The sequence below is a fragment of the Salvelinus fontinalis genome, chromosome 15 (assembly GCF_029448725.1).
Source record: "Salvelinus fontinalis isolate EN_2023a chromosome 15, ASM2944872v1, whole genome shotgun sequence".
NCBI classification, from domain to species: domain Eukaryota; kingdom Metazoa; phylum Chordata; class Actinopteri; order Salmoniformes; family Salmonidae; genus Salvelinus; species Salvelinus fontinalis.
In genome coordinates, this window is record NC_074679.1 from 2,649,264 (window position 1) to 2,655,871 (window position 6,608).

The window sequence follows — 6,608 nt, forward strand, 5'->3', positions numbered from 1 at the left end:
GTGGAGCTGGGCCTGTGGAGCTGGGCCTGTGGAGCTGGGCCTCTGGATCTGGGCCTGTGGATCTGGGCCTGTGGATCCGGGCCTGTGGATCCGGGCCTGTGGATCCGGGCCTGTGGATCCGGGCCTGTGGAGCTGGGCCTGTGGATCTGGGCCTGTGGATCCGGGCCTCTGGAGCTGGGCCTGTGGAGTTGGGCCTGTGGAGCTGGGCCTGTGGATCTGGGCCTGTGGATTTAGTAATGGCCCTCGGCCCCACCCCTTACTATGATCTGGCTTAGGAGGACACTAGAAGGAGAATCAAGCTGTCAATTCTCTCTCATCCTCTGTAGACAGAAGAGGGGATGTGACGTGGGAGGGGGTGTGACGTCGGAGGGGGTGTGACGTCGGAGGGGGTGTGACGTGGGAGGGGGTGTGACGTGGAAGGGGGTGTGACGTGGGAGGGTGTGTGACGTGGGAGGGGGTGTGACGTGGGAGGGGGTGTGACGTGGGAGGGGGTGTGACGTGGGAGGGGGTGTGACGTGGGAGGGGGTGTGACGTGGGAGGGGGTGTGACGTGGGAGGGTGTGTGACGTGGGAGGGGGTGTGATGGGGAGTGGGTGTGACGTGGGAGGGGGTGTGACGTGGGAGGGGGTGTGACGTGGAAGGGGGTGTAATGGGGAGTGTGCCACTCATCCTCAGTAGATTGAAAGTGGTTTGTGGGTAAAGGCCGGAGGGGGGGGGGGTGACTGTCACTGTGATGTCCGTCTACGTGTAACCCTACGTGGGCCGTGGCCCAGGATAGCTCTCCACTAACGGGATTAGAGACGGAGGGATGGAGGAGGGAGCGGCCCATGTGAGACACGCAGGTACTAAGGGTATTAGGTTTTAAAATAGTCACACGGAACAGGACAACTAACAGGTAACTAAGCAACGCAGACGTTTGCTGACCAGAAAAAGGGGGGGAAACGAGACACGTGACATAACACACCATCTGGGAGACATGTTTCTCTCTCAGACAATCCAAACCAAGCCACACAGGAAGGAAGACAGGAAGGTGAGGAAGAAAACCACTAGATCTCAATCTACACACTTGAGTACAAGAAGAAGAAGAAGAAGCTCAACTCGACTAAAGAACAAGATGTCGTCGAAGGACAATCTGGAGGGTCTGGTGAAGCGTATGGAGTTGACCCTGACGGAGATGGAGGCTCTGAAGCTCCACAGTGGGAAGCAGAGTGAGGATCTCAGCCAGCTGGTGGTGGACCTGCACCGAGAGAACCAGGAGCTGCTGGAGAAATACAACCAGCTGGGTGCGGATATGAAGGAAGCCAAGGAGATCATAGAACAACTACAGGATACCAAGTACGCTTTCGACGCCAAGGAGAGACAGGCCCGTAAACTCAGCAAGCAGCTGTGAGAGGAATCCAGTGAGAGTCGGTAACATGGGACTCTGAGGATCTGGGAGAGGAAGAACCTACAGGATACAAACTGGTTGAATCAACGTTTCCAACTCATTTCAACAATTTGATTTTGATTTGCAAAATGTAATCATCATATAGGAAATTCTGGGATTTTGGCCTTTTCTTTTTTCAGCCAACTTTGTTACTTGTAACATTTTTACAAGCATTTAATAATCCACCCTAACCACCACCCACCCCTCCACGTCCCCTTCCACCCACCCCTAATAATTTGTGGAAGGGGACGGGTGGAGGGGTGGGTGGAAGGGGACGTGGAGGGGTGGGTGGTGGTTAGGGTGGATTATTAAATGTTTGGGTAAACGTGGGTAATGAATTGGAGGTACATTTATGTAGGGTTAGTATTTGTATTAATTTATTTAACCTTTATTTAACTAGGTAAGTCAGTTAAGAACAAATTCTTATTTGCAATGATGGCCTACCGGGGAACAGTGGGTTAACTGCCTGGGGCAGAACGACAGCTATACACGACTGGCCCCCGCGACGAGATCGGTTTGAGGTGTAGAAAGGGAACAGGGTCTGAGGTGTTGAAAGGGAACAGGGCAGGGTTTGAGGTGTAGAAAGGGAACAGGGTCTGAGGTGTAGAAAGGGAACAGGGCAGGGTTTGAGGTGTAGAAAGGGAACAGGGTCTGAGGTGTAGAAAGGGAACAGGGCAGGGTCTGAGGTGTAGAAAGGGTACAGGGCAGGGTTTGAGGTGCTGAAAGGGTACAGGGCAGGGTTTGAGGTGTAGAAAGGGAACAGGGCAGGGTCTGAGGTGTAGAAAGGGAACAGGGCAGGGTCTTGAGGTGTAGAAAGGGAACAGGGCAGGGTCTGAGGTGTAGAAAGGGAACAGGGCCGGGTCTGAGGTGTAGAAAGGAAACAGGGCCGGGTCTGAGGTGTAGAAAGGGAACAGGGCCGGGTCTGAGGTGTAGAAAGGGAACAGGGCAGGGTCTGAGGTGTAGAAAGGGAACAGGGCAGGGTCTGAGGTGTAGAAAGGGAACAGGGCAGGGTTTGAGTTGTTTTGGTGGTGTTTGTTTTTTATAAATGTATAGACTGCATTTATGTGTGTGTGTGTGTGTGTGTGTGTGTGTGTGTGTGTGTGTGTGTGTGTGTGTGTGTGTGTGTGTGTGTGTGTGTGTGTGTGTACACATCTTAACCAGCAATGAGGATGGGATGAATGTAAAGTGAAGTAATTCCAATGTGAACTTAAATGCTGTGGCTTAGTGTGTACTATAAAGCTGTATTTAGATGTAATGAGCAAGACAGCAGATTGGGGAGGATGTCGGGACTGTGGATCCTAGCAAGTAGCAGATTAGGGGACGTCATCGTGGCTAGTATGGGTTATATGGGATGGACTGTAATGGAGACTTTTAAAAGGGAATTGTTTACATCCCAAATGGAACCCTATTCCCTATATAGTGCACTACTTTTGACCAGAGCCCTATGGCACACTATTCCCTATATAGTGCACTACTTTAGACCAGGCCCGTAGGAATAGGGTGCCATTTGGGACGTAGTCATTGTGTTCACATGGTGTTCTACAGAAAAATCAAGAAGTTAGTATTTAGGGTTGCCAGGTTGGAAAATCTTCAAACGGAGCTTGCACATCTACCCAATGACTTTATTCCGTTGGTTGGTCTGTGTCATGAATGTCCTGTGAGGATCCAAATAGGTCAGATCAGCTTGGCAATGGATGATTTCAACCAGACCATCTCTCACCCGCAGAGGGGCGGGGAGGAGGGAGTCGGTGTGGTGGGTTGACACCTGTTGTTAATTAAAGGAGAGGAGATCCAGGATCTCTCTGTCCAAATTCACAAAGGAATGTGCTTTGTCTCTGGAGGGTTTTCCCGCCAAAACTGTAACACGTTCTAAAGCGAACACAAGAACAATATTTCTAACAGAGCGTGGGGAAAGGTCAGAGACGATCTATAGAAAACTAATGTCATAATGTGTGTTATTTTGTGATGCCATTAAAAATGTTATAGAGGAAATACTGTAACTTGAAGTATGTACACGACATGTACGAAGTCTCCATCCTTTACGTTGTGTATGAACAATGATGAAAGTAGTTTTGTTAAAATAGGGATGTGATTTTAGGAGCCATGAGATATAATTTGTCTCCTATAAAATTTTGCACAGTAAATAGCCACGCCCCAGAATGAGGTCAGAGAGCATGTCAACGTGACGGAACCGTCCCTTTGGACCAGAGTGAGTTCAGAGAGCGTGTCAACCTGACGGAACCGTCCCTTTGGACCAGAGTGAGGTCAGAGAGCGTGTCAACGTGACGGAACCGTCCCTTTGGACCAGAGTGAGGTCAGAGAGCGTGTCAACCTGACGGAACCGTCCCTTTGGACCAGAGTGAGGTCAGAGAGCGTGTCAACCTGACGGAACCGTCCCTTTGGACCAGAGTGAGGTCAGAGAGCGTGTCAACCTGACGGAACCGTCCCTTTGGACCAGAGTGAGGTCAGAGAGCGTGTCAACGTGACGGAACCGTCCCTTTGGACCAGAGTGAGGTCAGAGAGCGTGTCAACCTGACGGAACCGTCCCTTTTGGACCAGCGTGAGGTCAGAGAGCGTGTCAACCTGACGGAACCGTCCCTTTGGACCAGAGTGAGGTCAAACAGCATATCAACCTGACGGAACCGTCCCTTTTGGACCAGCGTGTATAAAAGGATTGGTAAAGAACTCAACATTTAGACCAGAGGGGAGTGTAGCTGCAGCTCACGTCCAAAGTGGTTTGAATTCTGAAATCTCAACACGAGGTAGAGAAGATAAACTCACCTCCCAGACAACCACTGGGACGGCTGATTAGCTGTCCTAAGTAAAGTATCTAGAAAGTTGAACTTAAGAGGGATCATTCAACTACTCTTCTCAAATCAATGTAGTACGCTACTCTCATCACCCAATGAAAACCGTTGACACGGCTGGCTAGCGTGTCTTCAAAGAGGCATCTTCAGGAGCGAATGGAAGGGAAATCAACTCTGGACTACAAGATGAATCAAGATATTTACACGTAAATACATAAATGATTTCTTACTCCAAACAGGCGGCGGTTCGTGTGCAAAGTGTATCATTTACTGTGAGATTAGTTTCTAAATGTACCAAAGTATTATGTCTCTGTACCTTTCTCTCTCTCGCCCCCTCCATCTGTTTTATAAAAAGCCGCCATATGTTGTCAGTCCGATAGTGACCTGTTTCTAATGTGTCTATGTTTACCCTGTGTTACCGTTTAGTTAGCTAGTAAATAAATAATTAAACCAATTTGTGTAGTCCTGAATCATAAGTAAGGTTGGGGTTTCTGCAGATGCAAGGAGGTTACGACTGTTCAGAATGATATGATACGAGGTTCTGATTAATAAGTTGTCTGTTTATAGATGTGATAGGTAAAGACCTTATAGAGATTCATTCGGGAGATGGTAACTCTTTAAAGAACCGCTCTCGTGGTGCCCCAAATCCTAATGAGTTAATTGTTACATGATTAATTTAATCGGGTAACAATTAAACATAGTTAGTTGATTTAGATAATTACCAGTCATCAGATGAATGAAAGTAAAGTCACGACAGCTGGTTGGTCAGCGTCATAGTGTTGATTGAATAAAAACAGCATCTGATACTGGATTGGATGATCATATGTTTGTCGCCTGACTTTGGTCAAACCCTAAAGAGTGGACTCGTGAGGACCTAGCAGAGAGATGGACTAGAGGGAGTGAGGACCTGTACCATAGAGATGGACTAGAGGGAGTGAGGAACATAGAGATGGACTAGAGGGAGTGAGGACCTGTACCATAGAGATGGACTAGAGGGAGTGAGGACCATAGAGATGGACTAGAGGGAGTGAGGACCTGTACCATAGAGATGGACTAGAGGGAGTGAGGAACATAGAGATGGACTAGAGGGAGTGAGGACCTGTAGCATAGAGATGGACTAGAGGGAGTGAGGATCTGTACCATAGAGATGGACTAGAGGGAGTGAGGACCTGTACCATAGAGATGGACTAGAGCGAGTGAGGACCATAGAGAAGGACTAGAGGGAGTGAGGAGCTGTAGCATAGAGATGGACTAGAGGGAGTGAGGACCTGTAGTATAGAGATGGACTAGAGGGAGTGAGGAACATAGAGATGGACTAGAGGGAGTGAGGAACATAGAGATGGACTAGAGGGAGTGAGGAACATAGAGATGGACTAGAGGGAGTGAGGACCTGTACCATAGAGATGGACTAGAGGGAGTGAGGACCTGTACCATAGAGATGGACTAGAGGGAGTGCGGACCTGTACCATAGAGATGGACTAGAGGGAGTGAGGACCTGTACCATAGAGATGGACTAGAGGGAGTGAGGACCATAGAGATGACTAGAGGGAGTGAGGACCTGTACCATAGAGATGGACTAGAGGGAGTGAGGACCTGTACCATAGAGATGGACTAGAGGAAGTGAGGACCTGTACCATAGAGATGGACTAGAGGGAGTGAGGACCTGTACCATAGAGATGGACTAGAGGGAGTGAGGACCTGTACCATAGAGATGGACTAGAGGGAGTGAGGACCTGTACCATAGAGATGGACTAGAGGGAGTGAGGACCTGTACCATAGAGATGGACTAGAGGGAGTGAGGACCTGTACCATAGAGATGGACTAGAGGGAGTGAGGACCTGTACCATAGAGATGGACTAGAGGGAGTGAGGACCTGTACCATAGAGATGGACTAGAGGGAGTGAGGACCTGTACCATAGTGATGGACTAGAGGGAGTGAGGACCATAGAGATGGACTAGAGGGAGTGAGGACCTGTACCATAGAGATGGACTAGAGGGAGTGAGGAACATAGAGATGGACTAGAGGGATTGAGGACCATAGAGATGACTAGAGGGAGTGAGGAAGGGGGTGGACGACATCATCGTCCAACTGTATACCCTGTAAACACAGCCTGCACTGTGAGGAGATCAGGAAAGGCCCCGACAAACAGAGAATCACATAACCGATGGGCATTGGGCCTGGCCGTGGAGCTACCTGCGGTAGACATCAGATGGGAGGCACCTGGCATGTGACACACCATTCCAATTCTGGAGTGTTTGATGCATTCTGGGAAATGCATTTTTTTATGATAATGAATTATTATAGACAACCTACACAAAGATCTTGAGAATATTTTCAGACTACTGTAATTATGTAAAATTTGTTTAAAGTGAATA

The 6,608-nt window shown here is 48.9% G+C and overlaps 1 long non-coding RNA gene across 1 annotated transcript; it reads left to right on the forward strand.

Moving 5' to 3' along the window:
* Positions 1-1,717: 1,717 nt before the first annotated feature.
* On the forward strand, positions 1,718-4,686 carry LOC129811266 (uncharacterized). The gene is made up of 2 exons (XR_008752863.1): positions 1,718-3,939; positions 3,991-4,686. It is a non-coding gene; the product is annotated as an uncharacterized LOC129811266 (long non-coding RNA).
* Positions 4,687-6,608: the final 1,922 nt, after the last annotated feature.